Source organism: Geotrypetes seraphini, chromosome 4, assembly GCF_902459505.1.
Source record: "Geotrypetes seraphini chromosome 4, aGeoSer1.1, whole genome shotgun sequence".
NCBI lineage: Eukaryota > Metazoa > Chordata > Amphibia > Gymnophiona > Dermophiidae > Geotrypetes > Geotrypetes seraphini.
Genome location: NC_047087.1, coordinates 8,046,187 through 8,073,263, shown reverse-complemented (window position 1 = coordinate 8,073,263; position 27,077 = coordinate 8,046,187). Strand labels below are relative to the sequence as shown.

General features: G+C 48.4%; 1 protein-coding gene across 4 annotated transcripts in view; it reads right to left on the bottom strand.

The window, feature by feature from the left end:
- ANKRD11 (ankyrin repeat domain 11) overlaps positions 1-25,889 on the bottom strand; it is a 456,185-nt gene extending 430,296 nt beyond the window's left edge. For all 4 annotated transcript variants that reach the window (XM_033940962.1, XM_033940964.1, XM_033940960.1 and 1 more), the window contains exons 1-2: positions 25,462-25,889; positions 1,270-1,328 (exon numbers count right to left, since the gene is read on the bottom strand). The gene's annotated coding sequence lies outside the window, so the exon portion shown is untranslated. The remainder of the gene's footprint in view (positions 1-1,269; positions 1,329-25,461) is intronic.
- Positions 25,890-27,077: the final 1,188 nt, after the last annotated feature.

Below are 27,077 nucleotides of genomic sequence, written 5' to 3'. Positions count from 1 at the left end.
ACCTTTGTGGGTCACTTTCTTTCCCCTGAGGGTGGCTCATGTCACAGGGGAAGCTTTGGCCGAGCAGAACCGCTTGATTGACAGTGGAACTTACTTGATTGATGTCGATGCTGGGGCCCGTTGCCGTTTGAAGGAAAAAAAAAAAGGTGGAAAAAAGGAACCTGTAAAGGCGAGAGGAAGGGAAACCTCCAGGACAGCTGCTTTTTGCCCTCCTTCAGCGGCCCAAGAGTTCAGACCAGCAGCGGCAGCTCTGTATGCTTTTAACTTCGGCACAGAGCTGCCCCTAATCAATAGTTTAGCGCGGTTTCATGAGGCAGCCTCGGGGCCTTTGATAGCCGGCCCGCTTCGATGATGCGATGTGGGCCGGCCTAGCAAAGGCCCCGAGGCTGCCTTATGAAACCACGCTAAACTATTGATTAGGGGCAGCTCTGTGCCGAAGTTAAAAGCATACACAGCTGCCGCTGCTGGTCTGGAGGTGCGGAGACAAGGCAGGAGGCAAACGCGGTGGAAGGCAGGAGTCCCGGCGAAGGCAGGAGTCCCGGCACAGCGACTGCAACAGGAAGTTGCAAGTCAGCTGACGCCGGCCTTTCGTTGCGGCGGGGACCGAATCTTTCGCGGACCGGCAAGATTTTGTTTGCGGACCGGCGGTTGAAGAACTGTGCTCTACACTGTGTGCGCTGTGACGAGAAACATGTGCGCTGCGAGGTAATATTTTGTGCGCCAGCGCACCCCAGCGCAGCTTAGCGGGAACACTGCTTAGGAGTCCAAAGTAGAGAGTTGCGCGGGGACATAAATGCCACCCGTCCCTGCCTGTCCCCTACTTGATGAGCTCACTGCCTATGTGCTCATCTCCATGCCTACGTGCTGAGCTCACTGCTCAGCAATGATGTTCCCACCATGGCGCTGGATCCGGATCAGTCTCATCTTAACTTGAAATTAGGTAGTAGACTTTGGGAAAGGAAGAACCCCGGGACCATCCCCGAGGGGTCCCCATGGGAGTCCCGCAATCCCCATTCTCATGCAGACCTCTAGTTCAAAGATGTTGACCAACGCTAGAAGTTCTGATCTATGATATTTAAGTAACTAACCACCCCAATATTCCATCAGTTTTCATGCTAATCTGGACACTGGTTCCAAGATAAAAAGAGGGTCACAAACACATGCAGTTTTCACATTTGGCTTTTTTTTTACCTTGTCAATTATCTAAAATCATCATGCTACACAATGAATATTAAAGCTTAGCTCGGTTATAAAACAGTTCAGCCTTACCTCCATGCCAGTAGAGAAGAACTGGAGAATCCTACAGCAATCCACAACAGTCAAGAATTCTGCGGGATCAAAACAAAATGTTGAGTATTAGGTTAGGTTATATTACATTTAACTTAGTAAATGATAGCAACATTGAAACATTTTTGAAAAAACTTGATGAGACTGAAAATGAAGGAAAAATGATGTCTTACCTGGTAATTTTCTTTCCCTTAACCACGGCATACAAATCCAGACACATGGATTAAGTCCATCCACCAGCAGGCAGAGATAGAGAACACCAAAGCTGTGAAACATCATCTCGGATGGCATGCTCCTTACTTCTCTTGTATCACACTATCCAAGCATCCAAGGAAATTTCCAATTCAAGACTTCCTCCTCACCAGTGCACCAGTCCATCCCTCATAGCATATAGACTATCCTTCAAAACCATGAACAAACAGAAGAACAACAGAGACCGCCACCTCCTTTCTACACCAAGGGCAATACTCTGGATTCATTGGTTGTGACTAAGGGAAAGAAAATTACCAGGCAATACATAATTTTTTCAACCCTGTCACCAGCAGCAGACAAATCCAGACACATGGGAAGTAGCAAAGCCGTCCTCAACAAGAGTGGACAGACATTGCAGCAAGGACACATGCCCCAAAGGACAAATCCGCCCTTGCTGCAAAATCCACTATGTAATGTTGCACAAAGGTATGAACTGACAACCAAGTTGCCGCATGACAATTGTCTTCTAGGAATAGGCTCACGACTCGGCACTGGTAGAATGAGCTTTTCATAGATAATGGCAAATGCTTGCCTGCCAACAAGCAGGACGCCAAGACCGCTTCTTAGAACCATCAAGCCACCATGGCTTTTGAAGATATGTTCCCCTTGGGAGGGCCTACGAACAGCACAAACAAATGATCAGAACGACGAAACTCATTCATAACCTGCAAGTAGTGCAGCAAAATCCGTCTCACATCAAAGAGATGTAACTGCCAAAAAGAATCCAGGTAGTCTTTTTCTCGAAAGGATGGAAGAAAGAGAGACTGGTTCATATAGAATGCAGATACTAACTTAGTGAAAAAGGACGGGACTGTACAAACCAAGACACAACATAAAATCCATTTCTAGACCACATCACCTTTAAATTCTATGCGGTTTAGAAAACATTAGCTAGGAATACATAATCAGAAACAATTAGGAGTCTAGAAGCCCATGAACTTAGAAAATAAGTAAGTCTTTAACTGTCTCCTAAAATGCAAATATGAGAGAGACGTCAATAGTAAAGATTTAAACTCCTTATCCCAGATTGCAACCTGGTATGAAAGCATTCGATCATAATATCTTTTTAGTTTACAACCTTTCGCTGATGGGAAAAAAAAAAAAAAATATCAGAAGAGCTTTAGAGCTTCGAGAGGATTTATGAATGGATAAGAAAGCAGTTATTTGCCTTAACAGGTGTTATCCTGGGACAGCAGGCAGATATTCTCACGAATGTGTGACGTCACCGATGGAGACCCGGTACGGACCATTTTAAAAGTGCATCGCCACTTTAAGTCTTTAGAATGTTTGCGATAGCCCAAACCGCACACGCGCGAGTGCCTTCCCGCCCAATGTAGGGCACGCGGTCCCTCAGTTAAGATAAGCCAGCTAAGAAGCCAACCTGGGGAGGTGGGTGGAATGTGAGAATATCTGCCTGCTGTCTCTGGATAACACATGTTACGGTAAGTACCGTATATACTCGAATATAAACCGGGATTTTGGGGCAAAAAAAAATGGGGAATCCCACCCAGAAATTTTTATCTAAGGCCGCCGCCTCCAGGCCGCCCTGCTCTATCCTCACATGGTACCTCATCCTAGCGATCCGCGGTGGAGGTGCAGCGGGCAGAAGCGAACTTTCCAAGTGCTTGCCCTGCTGCTAACCAGCTGCCGCGAGTTCCTTCTGCGCTGAGCTACACGAGCAGGAGCGTGATTTGGCACTGCTGCTCGGTACTGAAAGGCATCCTTACTGGCTCCCGCAAATTTGGGTGGTGGGTGGATTGTGAGAATATCTGCATGCTGTCCCTGGATAACACCTGTTTCAAGTTTCAAGTTTCTTAGGATTTTTATATACCGCCTATCAAGGTTATCTAAGTGGTTTTTACAATCAGGTACTCAAGCATTTTCCCAGGACAAGCAGGCAGCATATTCTCACTGATGGGTGACCTCCAGCTAACAGAGATGGGATGGTGGGAGAGTTGGCCAAATAAAAATATATATTGAAATACAGATTGGTCAAAGTGCCCATCCCGTCTGGAGAAAAAATCCAGACAATAATGCGAAGTGAAGGTATGAACTGAGGACCAGGTGGCAGCTTTACCGGTTCCTCAAAAGGTGTAGATCTAAGGAAAGGAACAAAAACTGGCAGAGCTATAACTCTGTAGGCTGTGACATGACTTTCTCGTGCCAGGCCAGCCTGAGCATAGAAGGCAGCCAGCCCGGCAGAAAACGTTCCCTTGAATACAGGATACCCTAACTTCTGTGGATCAAAAGAAAAGTTAAGGAGAAGATCAATGTGGCTCTGTCCAGTCAAAGTAGCAAGCCAAAACCATGTACAGACCAAAGTATACAAAACAAGTTCTCCAGAAGGAGAATGAGGTGAAAAGAAACAACTTGTAGAAGTTGTACGCAGAACCACCTTATCATGATGAAAAACTATGAAGGATGAATCTGCTACAAATGTTTGGAACTCACCGACCTTCCTGGCAGAGGTGAGAGCAGTAAGGAAAACTACTTTCTAGGCAAGAAGCTAAAGAGGATCTGTGGCCACTGATTGAAATGGTAGCCTTAAACAAACTGGAAAGAACTATAGTAAATTCCCTGACGACATGAGGAGACTGCAGAGATGATTTCACAGGGGAAACCCAATCCCCCTCAGAAACCTGAAAATCAAGTGAAAAGGCTACAATAGAGCCCAAACGACAGGAAAAAACAGAAGTTGTGGTTTCACATGAAAAACTTCTGTCATGAATCTGGAGACCAGAGGATAAGCAATAAGAGGGAGACCCTCGACTGACAAAGGAAAAAATGCAATAGTACGGAAAAGAAGACTGAGAGACAGACTAGAGACTAAAATCAAATAAAAGAAGAAAATAATCCATAAACAATTCCACTAGGTAGGAATGTGGAACATGAAGATAAAGAACCTAGACCACTTGTGATGGAAACATGGTTGAGTGGCTGGTTTCCTGGAGACATCCAGAAGATAATAAACAGGCTGAGAAGACACAGCCAGAGAAAAATCAACTGAGAAGGCAAATCATTGCACATTGGAATGAATCAAAGATTTCCGAGTCGGAGTGAACTGAGTAGGAAATATCAGAAGAGGCAAGGTCTCCCTGAAACTGAATTGAAGGAGAATGGAAAACCCATGTTGCCTGGGCCACCATGCAGCAAAGAGAAAATGGCTTCTCTCTTGAGCGTAAATAAAATTCTCAACAGGAGAAGAAGTGGAACGAATGCACATAGAAAACATGCCCGTCCAATCCAGAAGAAAAACATCTGCTGCCAGACAGAGAAGGGAGTAAAGTCTGGAGCAAAACTGGGCAACTGGTGATTGTGAGGAGTCGCAAACAAGTCCACTTGTGTGGTGCCCCATTGATGGACTGGAGAGTTGAAAGTCCATTGTTGAAGAATTCTGCTGAGGTTGCCTGCTAGGGCAATGGTTCCCAACCCTGTCCTGGAGGACCACCAGGCCAATTGGGTTTTCAGGCTAGCCCTAATGAATATGCATAAGAGAGATTTGCATATAATGGAAGTGACAGTTCAGAGAATAATGTTGGAAGAGTCCTGTTTTAACGACTGTAACATGCTGAACTGCCTGCTAAACATATTAGATTTAGTTTGTACAGACTGAGCCTCCATATGGGTCACGTCCTGTAAAACCAGGTGAAGGAGTGTCCGGTCTCTGGGAAGCCTATTTAACAGTATTTGAAAGGTTTTGAAACATTTAGTGTGAATGTATTTATTAATTAGTCTTGGGTTTCTAGTTCGCCCTGACTCTGTTGTCACAGTAGAAGGTGGCTAGAATGTTATTGTTTTTCCTTTACAGTGCCCCTCCTGAGGAAGCCAATCGTGAAACCCAGGTTGGGGGGTTTAACAGCTTATGGCAGTTGCAATGTGTTAGTACTTTAAATATATTCCCGGAGCAGTGAAAGAGCAACAGCAGTGCCATCCTGTATTCAGATAAGTTACCTATCTTTTCCTTGTATGTTATTAGCAGGTGGCAGAGACAGTGAACTTGCTGTGATGGTCTCTATTATAACTGACTCTGTGACTTTTCACTAGAGTTTGGTTATGGGTCTGAGCGTTCACTTAGAAATAGTCACTGTGTGACCATAAAAGTATTTGGTTGTTTATTTATGTGGAAATAAGGTGATTATTTTTTGAATTGTTCTATGGTTATCACCTTTGAAGAAACAAGGTCCCTCATATTTTATGTGCCTCATACGCAACATACAATCTCTTCTAGTTGTTTTCTTATGAAGGGAATTTTTAAAAATAAATACCCCCCCCTTTTACAAAACCGTAGTGCAGGTTTTAGCACCGGCCACAGCAATAACAGCTTCAATTCTCATAGAATTCCAATGAGCGTCAGAGCTGTTACCACAATGGCCGGCGCTAAAAACTGAAATATGGTTTTATAATGGGGAAGTAGTAAAATTCTGGAATCTCTCATGGCACACCCAGAATCTCTTCATGGCACAGCACTGTACTGTGGCATAAAGTTTGAGAGACACTGTGTTAAAGTATGTGCACTCAATCAACAGAACATAGTTCTAACATACAGATTTCCGCATCACCCTCTTAGTAAACCATTTAGCACAGTTACTTACTGTAAAGCACGGTTACTTACCGTAACAGTTGTTATCCAGGGACAGCAGGCAGATATTCCCACATATGGGTGACGTCACTGACGGAGCCCCGCAGCGGACAGCCTCGAAAGCAAACTTGCTTGAAGATCTCGAACTTTCGAGCACTGCACCGCGCCTGCGCGCGTGCCTTCCCGCCCGAACTAGGGGGCGCATCTCCTGAGAGGATCCTCAGTTCAGATACCTAGCCAAGAAGCCAACCAGGGGAGGTGGGAGGGTTGTGGGAATATCTGCCTGCTGTCCCTGGATAACAACTGTTACGGTAAGTAACTGTGCTTTATCCCAGGACAAGCAGGCAGCATATTCCCACATATGGGTGACCTCCAAGCTAAGTAAAAAGGGATGGAGGGAAGTTGGCAATTTACGAAAAAAGATTTTGCAAAACAGATTGGCCAAAATGGCCATCCCTCCTGGATAAAGTATCCAGACAATAATGAGAGGTGAAAGTATGAACCGAGGACCAAGTGGCAGCCTTGCAGATTTCCTCAATAGGAGTTGATCGGAGGAAAGCTACAGATGCCGCCATAGCTCTAACTTTGTGGCCCGTCACTCGACCTTGCAGAGGAAGACCAGCCTGAGCATAGCAGAAAGAAATGCAAGCAGCCATCCAGTTGGAGATGGTACGCTTTGATATAGGACGACCCAACCTGTTCGGATCAAAAGATATGAAAAGTTGAGGAGACGTTCTGTGAAGCTGAGTGCGTTGAAGGTAGAAAGCCAAAGCACGTTTACAGTCCAAGGTATGAAGAGCCGCCTCTCCTGGGTGAGAATGAGGCTTTGGAAAAAATACAGGCAGAACAATAGACTGATTGATATGAAATTCTGAAACAACTTTAGGCAAGAATTTAGGATGAGTACGGAGAACAACCTTGTCATGGTGAAAAACTGTGAAAGGTGGATCAGCCACTAGCGCTTGTAACTCACTGACACGTCGAGCAGAAGTGAGGGCGATCGGGAAAACAGCTTTCCAAGTGAGATACTTGAGATGAGCTTTGTCAAGTGGTTCAAAAGGAGATTTCATAAGTTGAGCTAAAACAACATTGAGATCCCAAACCACAGGAGGTGGTTTAAGAGGAGGATGGAGATTGAGAAGTCCTTTCATAAAACGAGAAATCATAGGATGTGCAGAAAGGGATTTTCCATCCAAAGGCTGATGAAAAGCAGCTATAGCACTAAGGTGGACTCGGATAGATGTAGTCTGAAGTCCAGATTGTGATAAATGAAGTAAATAGTCCAGAACTGATGTCAAGGAAGCAGATCTGGGTGGTAGATTACGTGTAGAACACCAAGCAGAGAATCTTGTCCACTTTTGATCATAACATTGTCTAGTTGATGGTTTTCTGGAAGCAAGTAAAATATCTTGCACAGACGGAGAGAATTGAGAAAAGTCTGTTATAGAGAAAGGTACCAAGCTGTCAAATGTAGAGACTGTAGATTGGGATGAAGCAAAGATCCTTGATTCTGCGTGAGTAGAGAAGGAAATATTGGTAGAAGTAGAGGCTCCCTGGTGCTGAGTTGAAGTAGAAGGGAGAACCAAGGTTGCCTGGGCCACCGAGGAGCTATCAAAATCATGGTGGCATGGTCTGATTTCAACTTGACAAGAGTCTTGAGAATCAGAGGAAACGGAGGAAAAGCATAAAGGAACTGATTCCTCCAGTCCAGTAGAAACGCATCCGCTTCGAGACGTTGACGAGTATAGATGCGGGAGCAAAATTGAGGCAGTTTGAAGTTGAGAGGTGACGCAAACAGATCTATCTGCGGAGTCCCCCAACGAGCAAAAATTTGGCGAAGAGTAGGAGAATTGAGTGTCCATTCGTGAGGTTGTAGAAGACGACTCAATTTGTCCGCCAAACAGTTGTGTTGACCCTGAATATAAACCGCTCTGAGGACGATGTTGTGAAGAATCGCCCACTGCCACAATTTCAGAGCTTCTTGACAGAGGGAGTGAGATCCCGTCCCTCCCTGTTTGTTTACATAATACATGGCTACTTGGTTGTCGGTACGTACTAGAATCACCATGTCGTGAAGTAGATGCTGAAAAGCTTTGAGAGCATAGAATATCGCTCTGAGTTCCAACAGATTTATAGGACACCGCCGGTCTGCTTGGGTCCAGAGCCCTTGAGTGCAAAGACCGTCCACATGAGCTCCCCATGCGTACATTGACGAGTCGGTTGTGAGGACCTTCTGATGAGGAAGAGGGTAAAACAGTAAACCTCTTGAAAGATTCAAAGAGAGCATCCACCAACGGAGAGACTTCTTTAATGAAGGAGTGATGGAAATTAGTCGAGTTGGAGGATCCACTGATTGTTGCCATTGAGATGCCAGTGTCCATTGAGGAATGCGAAGGTGAAGTCTGGCAAAAGGAACCACATGAACTGTAGAAGCCATGTGACCGAGCAGAACCATCATTTTCCTTGCTGGAACAGTGGAAAGTTGGAAGAATTGTTGAGAAATTTGAAGGAGTGCATCCTGACGTGGTTGTGGAAGGTATGCTCTCAGATTGATAGTGTCCAGAGTTGCTCCTATGAACTGGAGAGACTGAGAAGGAGTCAGCTGAGATTTGGGAAAATTGATGTGAAATCCCAAACTTTGTAGAAAAAGAATAGTCTGTTGGGTCGCTGCAATAACCTCTGAAAAAGAGGGAGCCTTGATGAGCCAGTCGTCTAGGTATGGAAATACTTGGAGACTCTGGTTGCGAAGAGCTGCAGCCACAACCACTAGGCATTTTGTGAAAACTCTGGGGGAAGAAGCCAGTCCGAAGGGGAGAACCCTGTACTGAAGATGAAGATTTCCTACTTGGAATCTGAGGTACTTGCGAAACGCTGGATGAAAAGGGATACGAGTATAGGCCTCTATGAGATCGAGGGAGCACATCCAATCCCCTTGATCCATCAAGGAATATAGAGTTGGCAGAGTGAGCATTCGAAATTTCTCTTTGACTAGATATTTGTTGAGAGCTCTGAGATCCAAAATCGGTCGCAAATCCCCCGTCTTTTTGGGGACTAGAAAATAACGGGAGTAGAATCCCAAGTTCCTTTGGGGAAGAGGAACTTCCTCCACTGCTCGCAGGAGAAGAAGAGCTCGAGCCTCTTGAAGAAGGAGGGGAAGATGCGACTGATTTGAAAGACACTCTCTTGGATGGCGATCTGGAGGCACCTGAAGGAGTCGAAGAGAGTATCCCTCTCGTATGATGGTAAGTACCCAGAGATCTGATGTAATGAGCTCCCATTGATGATAAAATGTGGACAGGCGACCCCCTATGGGGAGGGGAGAATTTGGAAACAGAGAAATTTGAATGCTCAGATCGAGATTGTCAAAAAGACTGAGCAGGCTTGGTGGCAGCAGGGGTCTGAGACTTTTGTTGTCGTTGTTGTGGAGGAGGCCGACGAGCAGGAGGTCTAGAAAAAGCAGGAGTTGTTTTCTGTGGATAGCGACGTGGAGTTTGTTTGAAACCTCTAGTTGGTACAGGTTTAGGTTTTGGACGAATGAGGGAAGCAAAAGAGCGCTCATGTTCTGAAAGACGCTTTGTAGCCGCCTCAATAGAGTCATCAAATAACTCATTTCCTTGACAAGGAAGATTCGCCAATCTATCCTGAAGGTTAGGATCCATGTCCACTATACGTAACCATGCTAACCTACGCATGGCTACAGCAAATGCAGATACTCTAGACGAGAGTTCAAAGGAATCATAGGAAGCTTGTAACATGAATAGTCTCAACTGAGAAAGAGTCTTAAGGATATTTTTAAATTCTGATAGGCGATTGGTAGAGATGTCCGGGTAAAATGAAGATAAAATCTTTAGAAAATGGTTGAAGTAGGACGTAAAAATGTAGTTATAATTGAGAACTCTATTTGCCATCATAGAGTTCTGGTATAAACGTCGACCAAATTTATCCATGGTACGGCCTTCCCTACCAGGAGGAACTGAAGCGTAAATCTTGGAGGGATGTGCTTTTTTCAATGATGACTCTACCACCAGAGATTGATGAGAAAGTTGAGACTTTTCATATCCTTTACATGGGACCGTTCTGTAACGAGATTCCAATTTGGATGGGATAGCAGTGATAGAATAAGGAGTTTCCATATTGCGAGTGAAGGTCTGCTGCAGAACAGGAGTCATAGGTAATCTGAGTGACTCTTTAGGTGGATGGGGAAGCTCCATATCCGCTAAGTATTCAGGAGTATATTTAGAGTCTGAATGAAGGTCTAGCTTGAGAGCTTGGCCCATGTCAAAAATAAATTTGGCAAAAGAAACTGATTTTGGATCAGATGATTCCTCAGGAGAGCCACTGCGAGATTTAGGCTGAACTGAGTAGGATGGAGAAGCCTCTCTAGAGTATGTTGAAAGGTCTGATTCCAGACGCATAGTGACAGAAGAAGCTGCACTGTGAGGTGGAGTAAGAGAATGTTTCCTTTTCAAACTCCTGGATGGAGAAGTACCAGGTGTACGTGGTATAGAATGAGTTGAGGTGTGTGGAGAACTGTCTCGACGGACTGGCTTCGACGGTGTTCTGGATCGAGAAGGGCTTCGAGTCGAGGCTCGATGTCGAGATCCATGCTTCGTCTTTGAAGAGCGAGGTAAAGAAGCCTCGGTATCCAAAGTCGAAGACTCCCTCCGAAGCTTGGAAGCAACAGGTCTCGAATGCTTCGACCGGTGCTTCGGAGGAGGTGAGCCCGGAGAAGACTCTGATGAAGAAATGTTCTTCGGTGTCCGGGATCAGCTTCGGGAGACTGGAAGCTCTGGTTGAGTAACAGGCTGATCAGTCCGAGGCAAGGTCGAGGATGGGACCAGTTGAGCCACTAAAGAGGTAATCTGAGTGGTAAGGATAGATTTTAACATGTCCTCCAGCATCGGCACCGAGACAGAAGATTCTGACCTCGTAGGTGCAGCAGTACACTCCGAAGAGGGCGACCTCGAAGGTGAGTATTCCCTTATCTTGGAGGTACGCTTTGAAAGTGGACGTGCCGAGGACTCTGGTGGCTTCTTGGATACGGCACCTGAAAGGGAACTCGGAGACTTACCCCCCGTAGAAGACTTCGTGGATGGCGTCGTCTTCGAGGTAACCGAAGTAGAAGAGGTCGAGGCCTTCGAGACCGAAACTCCAGCTGGAGTCTGGGTCGAGGCCTTCGAGACCACAGGTGTCGAGGTCGTCGGAGTCGAGGCCTTCGAGACCGGGGCAGCCGCCACGGTCGAGGCCGGATCCGAAGATTGCTCCATACCGAAAAGTTGAAAAAATTGAGCACAACGCCGCCGAAAAGGCCGTGGAGTGAGGGTAAAGCAGCGATGACAATCTTCTGGGGAATGAGAAGAACCCAGGCACTGTAAACAACGGCAGTGGGGATCGGTGACCGAAATCACCCGATTACACTGTCGACAACGTTTAAACCCGGTAAGAGGCCGGGACATGGAAAAAATAAAGTCCGTGTCGAACGAAGGAGCCTAGGCCTAGGCCCAAAGCTCGACGGCCGAACAAAAAAAGAAAAACAAAGTATTATTTTTTATTTTTTTTTATATTTATCAAGAGAAAAAGTAAAGAAAAAATAAAGACAAACACAGCGACCGACTTTAAAATTAAAGAAACAGCCGCAGTGATGAGAAGGCAATGCTGCAGAGAAAGAAAACGTGTCTTCTTGTCTCCGCGGAAATAAACGAACTGAGGATCCTCTCAGGAGATGCGCCCCCTAGTTCGGGCGGGAAGGCACGCGCGCAGGCGCGGTGCAGTGCTCGAAAGTTCGAGATCTTCAAGCAAGTTTGCTTTCGAGGCTGTCCGCTGCGGGGCTCCGTCGGTGACGTCACCCATATGTGGGAATATGCTGCCTGCTTGTCCTGGGATAACAGGTGTTATCCAGGGACAGCAGGCAGATATTCTCTACATGTTGATGACGTCATCTACGGAACCCCGAGCAGACAGTCTTGCAAGCAAACTTGCTTGAAGATCTTCAAACTTGCATGTGTACCGCACATGCGCGTGTGTCTTCCCGCCCGATTCAGGGCATGCATCTCCTCAGCGTGGCCTCAGTTCAGATAGCTAGCTAAGAAGCCAACCAGGGGAGGTGGGTGGGTTGCGAGAATATCTGCCTGCTGTCCCTGGATAACACCTGTTACGGTAAGTAACTGTGCTTTATCCCAGGACAAGCAGGCAGTATATTCTTTACATGTGGGTGACCTCCAAGCTAACCAACAGGGACGGTGGGAGAGTTGGCAATTTAGGAGAACAGATTACGCAAAACTGACTGGCCAAACTGGCCGCTCCATCGGGAAAAGGTATCCAGACAGTAGTGAGAGGTGGAGGTATGAACCGAGGACTGTGGCGGCCTTGCAGATTTCCTCAATAGGAGTTGATCTGAGGAAAGCTACAGATGCTGCCATCGCTCTAACCTTATGTCCCATGACCTGACCCTACAGAGGGAGACCAGCCTGAGCGTAGCAGAGATTCAAGCAGCCAACCAGTTGGATATGGTTCGCTTAGACACGGGCCACCCCAACCGATTCGGATCAAAGGATATGAAGAGTGAGGAGTCCGATGAGCCTGAGTACGGTGCAAGTAGAAAGCCAACGCACGCTTACAGTCCAAAGTGTGAAGCGCCACTTCTCCAGGGTGAGAATGGGGCTTAGGAAAAAATACTGGAAGAACAATGGATTGGTTGAGGTGGAAATCCGAAACCACCTTAGGCAAGAATTTAGGATGAATACGGAGGACCACCTTATCATGATGAAAAACGGTGAAAGATGGATCCGCAACCAAAGTTTGCAGCTCACTGACCCTGCGAGCAGACGTGAGAGCAATAAGAAACACTACCTTCCAAGTGAGATACTTCAAATGAGCCCGGTCAATCAAAGGCATCAACTGAGCAAGGACAACATTGAGATCCCAAACCACCGAAGGTTTGAGTGGAGGATAAACATTGAAAAGACCTTTCATAAATCGGGAAACCACCAGTTGCACCTCAAGTGGCTGATGAAAAGCTGCAATGGCACTGAGGTGGACTCAAATAGAAGTTGATTTGAGACCAGACCAGGATAAGTGCAGCAGACAATCCAGGATGGACGACAAAGAGGCAGTCTGCTGCTCCATGTGGAACGTAGCACACCAAGAGAAAAATCTGGTCCACTTCTGAGAATAACACTGGCAAGTGGACCACTTCCTAGAAGCCTCGAGAACATCCCAAACAGACTGAGAGAAATGAAACGAAGTAGTCAGGTGACGAGTTACCAAGCTGTCAAGTGTAGAAACTGCAGGTTGGGATGAAGAAGAGAGCCTTGACTCTGAGAAAGAAGAGAAGGAAAAACTGGAAGAAGCAGAGGCTCCCTGACACTGAGTCGAAGCAGCAGGAAGAACCAGGGCTGTCTGGGCCACTGAGGAGCTATCAGAATCATGGTGGCGTAGACAGACTTGAGCATGACAAGTCTTCAGAATCAGAGGGAATGGAGGGAACGCATAGAGAAACAGGTCCGTCCAGTCCAGAAGGAAAGCATCCGCCTTGAGCCAGTGAGGAGAATAAATCCTGGAGCAGAACCGAGCCAACTTGTGGTTGAGGGGGGATGCAAACAGATTCACTTGCAGAGTCCCCCCCACTGAGCAAATACCTGACGCAGAGTCGATGAATGGAGGGACCATTCGTGAGGTTGTAAAAGGCGATTCAGCTTGTTGGCCAAGCAGTTTTGCTGGCCCTGAATGTAGACCGCTCTGAGAAAGATGTTGTGACTGATCGCCCATTTCCAAAGCCTCAGAGTTTCCTGGCAAAGAGACAGGGAGCCTGTACCCCCTGTTTGTTGACATAATACATGGCCACTTAGTTGTCCGTCCAAACAAGAACCACGTGGTCGCGAAGCAGATGAAGAAAAGCCTTGAGAGCATTGAAAAGCTCCAACAGATCGATGAGACAGCACCTCTCCTTGCTGGACCACGGCCCTTGAGTCCGAAGGCCGTCCAGATGAGCCCCCCAAGCATAGGCGGACGAGTCCGTTGTCAGTACCTTCTGCGGAGGAGGTGCGCGAAACAGAAAACCTCTGGAAAGATTGGAAGAGAGCAACCACCAGCGGAGATATCCGGCAAGAGACCGGATCGCGATCCTGACGCCACTGCGAGGCCAGGGTCCACTGAGGAACGCGAAGGTGAAGTCTGGCAAAAGGTGTCACATGAACGGTGGAGGCCATGTACCCCAGCAGAATCATCATGCTTCTTAAGAGACACTGTCTGGTAAAGGGGGACGAGAGCCTCCCGCCGAGGTAGAAACAAGCAGAGACGAAGCGTATTCAACACTGCACCAATGAACTGGAGAGATTGGGACGGACACAACTGGGATTTGGGGAAGTTGATCGCGAAACCCTGTCATTGAAGGAACAGAATAGTCTGTCGGGTCGCTGAAATAACCTCAGGTCGAGACGGTGCCTTTATGAGTCAGTCGTTGAAGTAAGGCAATACCTGAAAACCCTGCGTCCGCAGGGCTGAGGCAATCACTACAAGACACTTTGTGAACACCCTCGGCGAAGAAGCAAGTCCGAAGGGGAGAACACAATACTGCCGATGGAGATTCCCCACCCGAAATCTCAAGAACTGGCGAGGCCGGATGAATCGGGATGTGCGTTTAGGACTCTTTGAGATGCAGAGAGCGTAACCAGTCCCCCTCATCAATCAGGGGGTACAAAATCGGCAGAGAGAGCATGCAAAACTTTTCTTTGACCAGACATTTGTTGAGGTTCAGGATGGGACGCAAGTCCCCGGTCTTTTTGGGAACCAGAAAAAACCAGGAATAAAACCTCGAGTTGAGCCTCCTGAAGCAGAAGGGGAAGTTCCGACCTGTCGGAAGGAAACTCTCTTAGGGGCTGATCTGGAGGCACATGTCAGAAGTGAAGAGAGTACCCCTCCCGAATTATGGTGAGAACCCAGGAGTCGGTTGTTATCAACTACCACTGATGATAAAAATGACGGAGCCAACCCCCGATGGGCAGGGGGGAAGGCTGATGGACTAAGGGCACTGACGAGCTCCGACTGGAATTGTCAAAAAGACGGCGCCGGCTTCGTCGCTGCAGGTGCCTGAGGTTTAGAGGAACGCTGCTGCTAAGGCCGCCGAGGGGGCAGACTGGAGAGAGCCGGGGTGGACTTCTGCAGGTAGCGACACGGAGGAAGCTTCTACTGCTTAGCAGGGAGGGCTCGCGCCTTAGGCCGCACCAGAGAGGCAGAGGACCGCTTGTGCTCCGAAAGGCATTTCGTAGCCACCTCGATCGAGTCGTCAAAGAGTTCGTTCCCCACACAAGGGATTTGCCAAATCGTCCTAAAAATTGGGGTCCGTGTCCACGATGCGCAGCCAGGCAAAGCGACGCATTGCCACCGCAAAGGCCGTGACCAGAGATGACAGCTCAAAGGCGTCATACGCAGCCTGGAGCATATAGAGACAGATTTGGGACAATGTCTCCAGAAGTTGACAGAACTCCAGCTGACGACCAGAAGTTGACGGAACTCTGGCTGACGTGTGGGCAAGTCAGCAAGGAAACACTACTGGACCTTCCAGCAGTGCTTGAGATCGTAGGTGAAAGTAAGCACAGTTACTTACCGTAACAGGTGTTATCCAGGGACAGCAGGCAGATATTCTTGACTGATGGGTGACGGCACCGACGGAGCCCCGGTACGGACAATTTTAGAGTGATTGCACTCTAAGAACTTTTAGAAAGTTCTAGCTCGGCCGCACCGCGCATGCGCGAGTGCCTTCCCGCCCGACAGAGGCGCGCGGTCCCTCAGTTAGTATAAGCCAGCTAAGAAGCCAACCCGGGGAGGTGGGTGGGACGCAAGAATATCTGCCTGCTGTCCCTGGATAACACCTGTTACGGTAAGTAACTGTGCTTTATCCCAGGACAAGCAGGCAGCATATTCTTGACTGATGGGTGACCTCTAAGCTAACAAAAAGAGGGATGGAGGGAAGGTTGGCCATTAAGAAAACAAATTTTGTAAAACAGACTGGCCGAAGTGACCATCCCTTCTGGAGAATGCATCCAGACAATAATGAGATGTAAAAGTGTGAACTGAGGACCAAGTAGCAGCTTTGCAGATTTCCTCAATAGGAGTGGAACGGAGGAAAGCTACAGATGCTGCCATTGCTCTGACTCTATGGGCCGTGACAGAACCTTCCAGTGTCAGTCCGGTCTGAGCATAACAGAATGAAATGCACGCTGCCAGCCAATTAGACAACGTACGTTTAGAAACAGGACGTCCCAATTTATTCGGATCAAAGGACAGAAAAAGCTGGGGAACTGATCTGTGGGGTTTCGTACGCTCCAGATAGTAAGCAAGAGCCCTTTTACAATCCAAAGTATGCAGAGCTTGTTCCCCAGAATGAGAATGAGGTTTTGGAAAGAAAACCGGTAGAACAATGGATTGGTTGAGATGAAATTCAGAAACAACCTTGGGGAGAAACTTTGGATGTGTACGCAGAACCACCTTGTCATGGTGAAAAACCGTAAAAGGTGGATCTGCAACCAGTGCATGAAGCTCACTGACTCTCCTGGCAGAGGTAAGAGCAATAAGGAAAAGTACTTTCCAAGTGAGAAATTTGAAAGGAGAAGTAGCTAAAGGTTCAAATGGAGGTTTCATTAAAGCTGAAAGAACCACATTGAGATCCCAGATAACCGGAGGGGCTTTAAGAGGTGGTTTAACATTGAAAAGCCCACGCATGAACCTGGACACCAGGGGATGAGCTGAAAGAAGTTTTCCATGGACTGGCTCATGAAAAGCTGCAATGGCACTGAGGTGGACTCTGATGGAAGAGGACTTCAGGCCAGAGTCAGACAAAGAAAGAAGATAATCTAACAACGTCTCCACTGCCAGGGAAGTGGGATCAAGATGATGAAGAAGACACCAGGAAGAAAATCTCGTCCACTTTTGATGGTAACATTGTAGAGTGGCTGGTTTCCTGGAGGCATCCAGAATGGAACGAACGGGCTGAGACAAAAGAGTATCAGTCGAGTTCAGCCCGAGAGATACCAAGCCGTCAGGTGTAGAGACTGGAGGTTGGGATGCAGAAGGGTTCCCTGCTGTTGCGTAAGCAGAGAAGGAAACAGAGGAAGAAGAAAAGGTTCCCTGGAACTGAGTTGAAGTAGAAGGGAGAACCAATGTTGCCTGGGCCACCTCGGAGCAATCAGAATCATGGTGGCTCGTTCCCTCTTGAGCTTGAACAAGGTTCTCAACATGAGAGGTAGAGGAGGGAAGGCGTACAGGAACAGATTCGACCAGTCGAGGAGAAAAGCATCTGCTGTTAGACGGTGCGGAGAGTAAAGTCTGGAGCAGAATAGGGGCAGCTGATGATTGTGAGGAGCTGCAAAGAGGTCTATCTGAGGAGTGCCCCATTGATCGAAGATAGACTGCAGAGTTACGGGATCGAGTGTCCACTCGTGAGGTTGGAGAATTCTGCTGAGTTTGTCCGCTAAAGAATTCTGAGCCCCCTGAATGTATATAGCTTTCAGGAAGAGATGATGATCTATGGCCCAAGTCCAGATCTTCTGGGCTTCCTGGCATAAAAGGCGAGAGCCTGTCCCACCCTGTTTGTTGATGTAGTACATCGCAACCTGATTGTCTGTGCACAACAGAAGGACCTGAGGAAAGAGAAGATGTTGGAAGGCCTTGAGGGCGTAAAACATCGCTCTGAGTTCCAGGAAATTGATTTGATGTTTCCTTTCCTGGGCTGACCAAAGACCTTGAGTCTGGAACTCGTTCAAGTGAGCTCCCCATGCATACAGAGAGGCGTCGGTGGTGATGACTAGTTGATGAGGAGGCTGATGGAACAGAAGACCTCTGGATAGATTTGAGGATACCAACCACCATTGAAGAGACTGACGAAGAGATGATGTCACAGATATGTGTCGTGAGCAAGGATCCGACACTTGGGACCACTGGGTAGCAAGGGTCCATTGAGGAGTGCGCAGGTGAAGACGGGCGTGAGGTGTGACATGAACTGTGGATGCCATGTGCCCCAAGAGTACCATCATTTGTCTTGCTGAGATGGACGGCAGTGGAAGCACCTGCTGACATAGAGACTGAAGAGTCTGGAGACGATTGGATGGTAGGAAAGCTCTCATTAGGAGTGTATCCAGGATCGCTCCAATGAATTGAAGTCTCTGAGTGGGAATGATATGAGATTTGGGTAGATTGATCTCGAATCCCAGAAGTTGTAGAAACTGGATGGTTTGGTTGGTGGCCAGAAGAACTGCTTGAGCGGATGTGGCTTTGATCAACCAATCGTCCAGGTAAGGAAATACATGAAGGTGGTGAGAGCGTAGAAATGCCGCTACCACAATGAGACATTTGGTGAATACCCTTGGAGATGAGGCAAGACCGAAGGGCAGCACCTTGTACTGGTAATGACAATGATTGATCATGAATCGGAGATATGGTCTTGAGGTTACATTGATCGGTATGTGAGTGTAAGCCTCTTTGAGATCGAGGGAGCATAGCCAGTCGTTTTGATTTAGAAGGGGATAAAGGATGGCTAAAGAAAGCATCTTGAATTTTTCTTTTACTAGATGAATGTTGAGATCGCGAAGATCCAGGATGGGTCTGAGATCTCCTGTTTTTTTGGGGACTAGAAAGTAACGGGAGTAGAATCCCTGCCCCTTTTGATGTAGAGGAACTTCCTCTATAGCGTTCAGAAGGAGGAGGGATTGGACCTCCTGAATAAGGAGGGCCGATTGAGGACTGTTCAAAGCAGACTCTTTTGGCAGGCTTTGAGGTGGAAGAGTCTGAAAGTTGAGAGAGTAGCCGTGGCGGATGATGTTGAGGACCCATTGGTCCGATGTGATTACTTCCCACCGGCTGAGGAACAGAGAAAGTCGACCTCCTATAGGCTGAGGCAGGAGAGCAGGAATAGGGATACTGGCTATACTGTGGAGAATGAAGTCAAAAGGGCTGTGACTTCTGCTGAGGAGGTTGTTTTACAGCTTGTTGCTGCTGCTGTTGTCTGGGAGGCTGACGTTGTTGTTGCCTCTGACGCCTAGGTTGCTGAGCAGTGGTAGTCAATGGACGAGCTGTGAAGCGGCGTTGATAGGCCGATTGCTGCCTATATGGTCTTGGCGGAGGAGGCTTCTTTTTATTCTTAAGCAGGGTATCCCAGCGCGTCTCATGAGCAGAGAGCTTTTGTGTGGTTGAGTCCATGGAATCCCCAAAGAGCTCATCCCCTAGGCATGGGGCGTTGGCTAACCGATCTTGATGGTTAACATCAAGCTCGGATACCCGAAGCCAGGCCAAACGACGCATAGCTACTGACATTGCTGTCGCTCTGGATGTTAGTTCAAAGGTGTCATATATGGATCTAACCATAAACTTACGTAATTGGAGAAGAGACGACAAGCATGTGTGAAAAGCGGGATGCTTTCGTGAAGGAAGATATTTTTCGAAAGAAGCCATGGTGGTAAGGAGATGCTTTAAATAAAAAGAAAAATGAAAAGCATAATTACCAGCCCTATTTGCCAACATAACATTTTGGTAGAGCCTCTTACCAAATTTATCCATGGCCCTTCCTTCTCTGCCAGGAGGGACAGATGCATATACACTGGCTCCTGAAGTCTTTTTAAGGGTGGATTCGACAAATAAGGATTCATGTGGAAGTTGAGGTTTGTCGAACCCAGGAATGGGAATTACCTTGTATAGAGAATCCAGTTTACGTGGGGCCCCTGGGACAGTTAAAGGAGTCTCTAAATTCTTATAGAAAGTTTCCCTCAAGATGTCATGAAGGGGAAGTTTCAAAAATTCCTTTGGAGGCTGATCAAAATCAAGGGCATCCAACAAAGCTTTAGACTTTTTGGATTCAGCCTCCAAAGGAATGGACAAGGACTCGCACATCTCTTTCAAAAAACTGGAGAAAGAGGAAGTGGCCTGTTTGGAGGATGGGTCAGGGACAGCCGAATCCTCCTCCTCTGAGGAACATTCGCCTTCAGAAAGAAAGGGTTCCTCTGAGTCTCCCCACAGATCAGGGTCTCTGACATGGGAAGAATGGTCCCGAGACTCAGGTGTCGACGTTTGCATGTGTCGGGTTTTGCGCACCGACTTACCCGACCTCATCGATACCGAGTCAGGAGAAGTTATCGGTCGCACCGGTGCCGAAGTCTGCACCGATTGATGGTGAGCTCTCGGCTCCGGTGCAAGGACTGGCATCGATACCGATGAGGTTAGGTGAAGCGGTACCGAGACAGTGGAAGCGGGTAACACGGGTTCCACAATCGGTATCGATACGGGTTGTTCCACAACCGGTACCGATGGCTCGGTGCGGACTGGCACCGGAAGGTTCGGTGTCATGATAGCAGGAAGGAGTCGTTCTAATTGCTCCTTAAGCTGCACCTGAAGGATGGCCGTAATGCGGTCATCGAGGGATGGCACCGGTACCGCTTTTTTCTTCTGCGGTACCTGCGGTGCCGCTCGACGCCCCGGAGATGAGGAGCCCGATGTCGAGGGACTCACCTTTATAGGGGCGGAGCGCTTCCGCTGGCGTCTTACAGGCGGCAGGATTGGACTCACTGCACTCGAGGCCGGAAGACGTTCCAGCGGGGAAGGCTTCTTAGCCGGCTTACCTGACTGTTGAGATGCCGGTGTGGAATCACGCGGCGTCGAAGACGAGGGTGCCGACTGAATCGGTGCCGAAGCCGGAGTTGAAGGAACGGGGTCGGACATCTCGGCACCGAACAACAATCGCTGTTGAATTTGGCGATTTTTTAATGTCCGTTTTTTTAAAGTAGCACAGCGGGTGCAAGTAGAGGCCTGATGCTCAGGACCCAAACACTGTAAACACCAGTTGTGTGGGTCCGTGAGAGATATAGGCCTAGCACACCGCTGGCACTTTTTAAAACCCGGTTGAGGGGGCATGAAAGTAAAAACGGCTTCCGCCAAATCGAAGGCCGAGGCTTCGATGGTGGCAGAAGGCCCCGCCGGGGAAACTGAAAACTGAAGAAAAAAATGAAAGTTTTTTTTTTTTTAACAAAATTGAAAGAAAGAAAAAAGGCAAATGAAGCCAAAACGTTTACGCGAGCGGGAAGGTAAGTTAGGAAAAAATTTCAACAGCCGTTGAAAACGCGTCTTCTTAGCTCCGCGGAAACTAAGAAACTGAGGGACCGCGCGCCTCTGTCGGGCGGGAAGGCACTCGCGCGTGCGCGGTGCGGCCGAGCTAGAACTTTCTAAAAGTTCTTAGAGTGCAATCACTCTAAAATTGTCCGTACCGGGGCTCCGTCGGTGCCGTCACCCATCAGTCAAGAATATGCTGCCTGCTTGTCCTGGGATAAAAATTATAATTAAGGACACAATTCACCATCATTGAGTTCTGGTAGAGCCGGTGACCAAACTTGTCCACCCCTTCCTGGGCAGCGTAGACTCTTGAGGGGTTAGATTTTTTCAGCGAGGATACTACCACCAAGGACTGATGGGAAAGCTGCGCCTTTTCAAAGCCCTTACACGGAACCGTGCGGTAGTGAGAGTCTGGTTTGGAAGGGATGGCAGGAATGGCATAAGGGGTCTCCAGATTCCGGAAGAATGTCTGTTTCAGAACCTGATTCAGAGGAAGACACAAAGACTCCCTAGGGGGATGAGGGAGCTCCAACTCATCCAAATATTCCTGGGCATACTGGGATTGACTGAAGGTCAGCTGAAGAGCCTTACCCATGTCAGAGACTAACCTCGCAAAGGAGGAGGTCCGAGTAGAAGAAAGGACCTCGTGCGGCGAGGAAGACCCAGAGCGTTGAGCCGCCGCAAAGCAAGGGGACGCTTCCCTAGAATACATAGCGGGCAAGTCAGAGTCCCGAGAAAAGGACAACGATGAAGCCCTGCTCCGAGGCCCTGGGGAGGTCGAAGAGCACCGGTGCTGCATCCTTTTAGAGGAAGAGCCTGGGGTCCAAGGAACCGGAGAAGAGACCAATTTCCCCAACAGCTTCGAGGGAGGGGTCCTCGACCCGCTGCGTCCCGGAGAGACAGAGATGGAGGGCCGCCCTCGAGAATGAAAGGGATGTCTACCAGCCTCGAGAACCGCTGGGTAGGAGATCTACCCCGCTGAGGCAAGCCCCTCGGCCACTTCGAGGTCGGGAGCCTTGAGGACGAAGCTGACTTCGTCGGGTGCTTTGAAAGAGGCCCACGGGTCGGAGACCCAAGCCTTGAAGCAGGAGGGGAAGAATCACTAGAAGACAGCCGGCGAGACCGACGAGACCGATCCCGAGGGACCGCGGGCGGACGCACAGGCTGGCCTGCCGAGGGCAGGGTGGAGGCAGAGGCAAGCTGGCTCAAGGCAGAGGAAAGCTGAGTCTTCAGGATGGCCTTCAGCATGTCCTCAATAACCTGCACCGAGACCATGGGAGCAGGTCGTATGGGTGCAGCAGTGCTTTCCGAGGGTGACCTCGAAGAAGAGTATTCCCGTTGTTTGGAGGCACGCTTGCAGGGAGGTCTCAACGGGGCATGGAGCATCTTAAGACTCCAAGGAAGGCTTCTTCGCTAGGGAACTTGAGGATGAAAGAGGAGACTTACCCGAAGTCTCGTTGGGGTATTCCCCAAAGTCCTAGTGGAGGAAGGAGACTTCGATGAGGTCGGGGCCGAAGTCGAGTCCAGAGCCGAGACCGAGGCTGCACCACCCAAGGGATCCATGGCCCCAAAAAGTGCAAGGATCTTTACCTGCCTTCGACGAAGGTCCCACGATTGAAGGGTAGCACAGCACGAGCAGGACTCAACCCAGTGATCAGCTCTGAGGCACTCAATGCACCAACGGTGGGGGTCAGTAATAGAGATAACCCGACTGCACTGAGTGCACTTTTTAAATCCAGTAACAAGGCCGGGACATAAGTCCAAACCACCGCCGCAATCAGTCAGCCTAGCCGGACCCGGGGCCCCAGGTCAACAACAAATGAAGAGAAGAATTATAATTTTGTTTTTTGGTTTAGGAAATGCACCGCTCAGCGACTCACTAGATTCAAAACAAAAAAGAAGCAAGCCACAGTGCAAGAGGCACTCCGATCGCGCAGAGCTGAGGAACAGGGCTTCTGGCTCCACGGAAAATGAAGAACTGAGGCCACACTGAGGAGACGCACGCCCTGACTCAAGACGGGAAGGCACAAGCGCATGCGCGGTACACTCGCAAGTCTGAAAATCTTCAAGCAAGTTTGCTTGCGAGACTATCCGCTCGGGGCTCCGTAGATGACATCACCCACATGTAGAGAATATGCTGCCTGCTTGTCCTGGGATAAAATCATGCTCTACAGTCATTACTAAATCATTCCTTCTGTAACTTTGTTTATTCACTCAATCTGTAACATTTCTAATCATTGTAAACCACATACAACTTCACGGTCCTGTGGTATATAAATTGTTGTTATTATTATTTATTATTATTATTAACTCTCATTAGCTGACTTTAACCCTCCCACCCTAAGGTTCCCAAAAATTAGGTCATAACCCCAGATTAAGCCACATACAACAAGGTAAAGGAAAGGTCCCATAGATCAAGATTTCCTTCAGGTTTATCTTCAGGTCCTATTGTTCCAGTATGTTTTAATGTATGTTACCCTATTTTACTATCTTTATTACGTACAAACTGCTTAGAAGACCGATAGGTGGTATATCAAATTTTCATTAAACTTGAAACTTCACCCACACCCCCCACAGATCATACTAACTGCATGTGTTCATAGGTCTCCCCACTTCCTGTTAAGAAATTTGTGGAGTGCACCTGAGCCAATGAGCCACTAGATGCTGCTGTGTGTAGTGGTACCTTATTTTACTCCTGCTGGAATTCTGCTCAACTGCACAATGCAGAATTCCCTTTTCCTGTGCAGAATCTCAACTTTTGTCAGCTTCTTTAGGTCGCAGTGCAGGTTGTGATTCCCACACACTGCCTCCCACTAACCTGGAAGTCTCTCTTTGGCAGAGGGAAGGCTTCCAGGTTAGCAGCAGGCAATGTATGAGAATTGCTGTGACATGAAGGGGAGGAAAGCGGGGAAGGAAAGATGCAGGCACAGAGGGAGGAGAGGGAGACATAAATGGTGAGGGGAGAGGAAGAAATTGCACATAATGGAGGGGAGGAAGGGAGAGATGGTGTATGATAGGGGACAGAGGTTTGACCCAGGGCATAAAGGAAGGAGATACACAGGAGGGGGAAGAGGGTGATGTTAGATTTGGAAACAGAATGGAGTGATGGAAAGATGCCTGGCAATAGGAGTGAGGAAAGAGTAGGAAAAATTATGGACCATGGGGGAGAATGCAGGAGGGAAGAGGGAGGGAGATGTTGGGCTATGAGGGTGGGGAGGGAAGGAAGAAGGAAACAGATGCTGGGCTATAAGGATGGAGGAAGCAAGACACTGTGAATGGCAGAACCCTGAGGGGGGCAAAATGGATTTGAGGACAGCTATAACAGAGAGTAGAAATATGGCAACGAGGGGTACGTTGAATTGAAAGGGAACGAGAGAGAAGATGGAGATTTGATAGATAACTGAAAAACAAAAGAGAGAAGGGTTAGGGTATGAAAGAGGCAGAAAAGAGCTAAAAAGAAATTATCACTATCCCGAGGCAAGTGTAGTGAGGGAATAAGACAGGATAGAGGAGGAAAACAAATGGATAACAGTTGCTTGAAGAAGTAACAGATGACAGGAAAGCAGAAAAAAACTGAAGAAGAAAAAACACATACTGTATTGTTTCAATTCTGACAAACTTGCAGCCTTTGTGCTCAGACTCCCCGTTTTGAAGGTGGTATCTACTACTCAGTATTGGTGTCCTCTCGGGTCCTATGACTTTTCTAGTGCTGCCATGGTGTAAAGCACCCTGACCAAGTCCTATTTTCTCTGTTATTGCATGTTCGGCTCTCTCACTAGTTCTTGGGAAGAAAACCCCTGTTTTGTTCTCTCGCACAGACAAGTTCTTTACGTTTACATTTCTCTGAAAACTCCCCCCCCCCCCCCGTATACAATCCAACTACAAAGTTTACCCTGTGAGCCTTAAATCAAGTTTTCGAAAGTGCTTCACGAAAGATAAGGTACAAATGGCAAAAGAAAAAAAGTGCCTGACAAGAACCCTGGCAAAGCTGCCGCTGGCCGAGCAAGAGCGCCGCCCTCGAGGCCGACGGCTGCTTTTTGAATCGACACGAGCGAACGTTCGAGGCCGGGCGGAAGCAGCGCTGCGGCCCCGAGGAATCAAAACAGAGGCCGAGCACGCGCGAGAGCGCGTGCGCGCACCCCCCTCCCCCCCAAGAGGCAGCCGCAGCGGCGCACCTTACGTAAGAGGGAAACAAACCGAGGCCGGGCCCAGGCCAAAACAATGCTCCTCCCCACCCCCACACGCGCTCTTACCTCAGCGGCCTCTCTGCACTTCCAGCGGGGACACCACCACATAGAGGAGGAGGAGGCGGCGGGGGCCGCCGGGGAGAAAGGGAGCCGCCCGAGCCGAACCCCCTTCTCGGCGCCGAGAGGCCCCCGGGCCGCGTTGCGCGCGCGCGCGCCGGGAAACGGTCACCGCGCGCGCCTTCTTCTCGCGCTCTCTCGTCCGCGCGCTCGCTTCCCCCTCACCAAGGCTTCGCCCCGAGGCACCTCGTTCGCGCGTCGCTCTTGGTCTCGCGCACCCGCAGCTCCATCGTTAACCGTTTCCAGGCGCCCTTTGACTCGGGAAGCAGCCCCAGCCAGCGGAGGGGAGGGGCGTGTGCTGGAGTGGGGGGAAGGGAGCGTCTGAGGCGCGAGCTCCTGTTGGCGAGCCTGGCTAACTTGCCCGAGCGCACGCTCTACTGCCATTGGCTGTTTTCGGCGGGGGGAAAAGTCACGTTGCTAGGTGTGATGATGCAAGAAGCGGCCGATGGAAAGATCGGATTCGACGAGGCAATAATTTTGTGATTGGTCAGCGGCAGGCTGGTGACGCACATGTCAGGCGGGATTGTTTTCATCAGCTATTGGCTGCCTTCGGTAAATAGATGAAGCAATAGCTAAGGATTGGTTCTTTCTTAAAACCGTGGAAATGAGTGCGTGCAAGGAGGCAAAGAACGTGCTGATTCCCCTGTAAAGTCGGAAAATGTTATTTTTTACCATAATTTATATATGAATTGCCAAAGTAGAAGAGAAAATAATAAAATTAAATAATTAGAAAAGAGTTCCAGACTGAAATATCAAGGTCGAGCCAGGATGTAACAAATTCTGCAATTCTACCTCCTGCTCTTCAATTTCTCAACTCAGTCCTGGAGTCCCCCCCCCCTTGCCAGTTAGGTTTTCATGAATATGCATGGATACATTTGCATATAATCAGGCAGTGTATGCAAATCAATTTTATGTAAATTTAATGTGGATATCCTGAAAACCTTGAGAAACACTGCAGCTAGGGGCTTAGGGAGTTTCTCAGGCAACCATAGGTGCTTTACAAGCAAATGGAGATTAGGAGTTAAAAGCAACCTTGGAAAAGTGGACCTTTAGACTGGAGCTTGATGTTCCAGGTGTATGCAGCAGCAAGAGAGAAGGGAGGTAGCCTGGACTTGGCAGTAGAGGACAAGAGTACAGTACAGAAAAGAAAAATTTGCCCAGTGAACGGATTTTCCCTGGAGAGGTTATCAGGTTTTCCAAACAGAAAATCCGGACCCAGGGCCCCGCCCCCAGGCTGCCCCATTCTGCCTCACACCCCACCCCCTCAACGTCACTTATTGCCAGAAGCTTTTCAAAACCCGGACAAAGTGCCAGGTTATCCCAGACATGTCCTGGGAAATCCGGACATATGGAAACCCTGATCGAGAAGCTGTTTTGCAGATAATCATAGTTACATTTTCCTGATCATGATTTTCTGGAAAGTCTTAAGATTTTCTGTTTGGGAGCAGTGGTGTAGTAAGGGGGTGGGGGTTCGCCCTAGACACAGGCATCCGTCCTCTCCTCCCTCCCCACTACCACTCGTGCTCCTTTCCTTCCCCTATACCTCTAACATTTTAGGTGTGAGT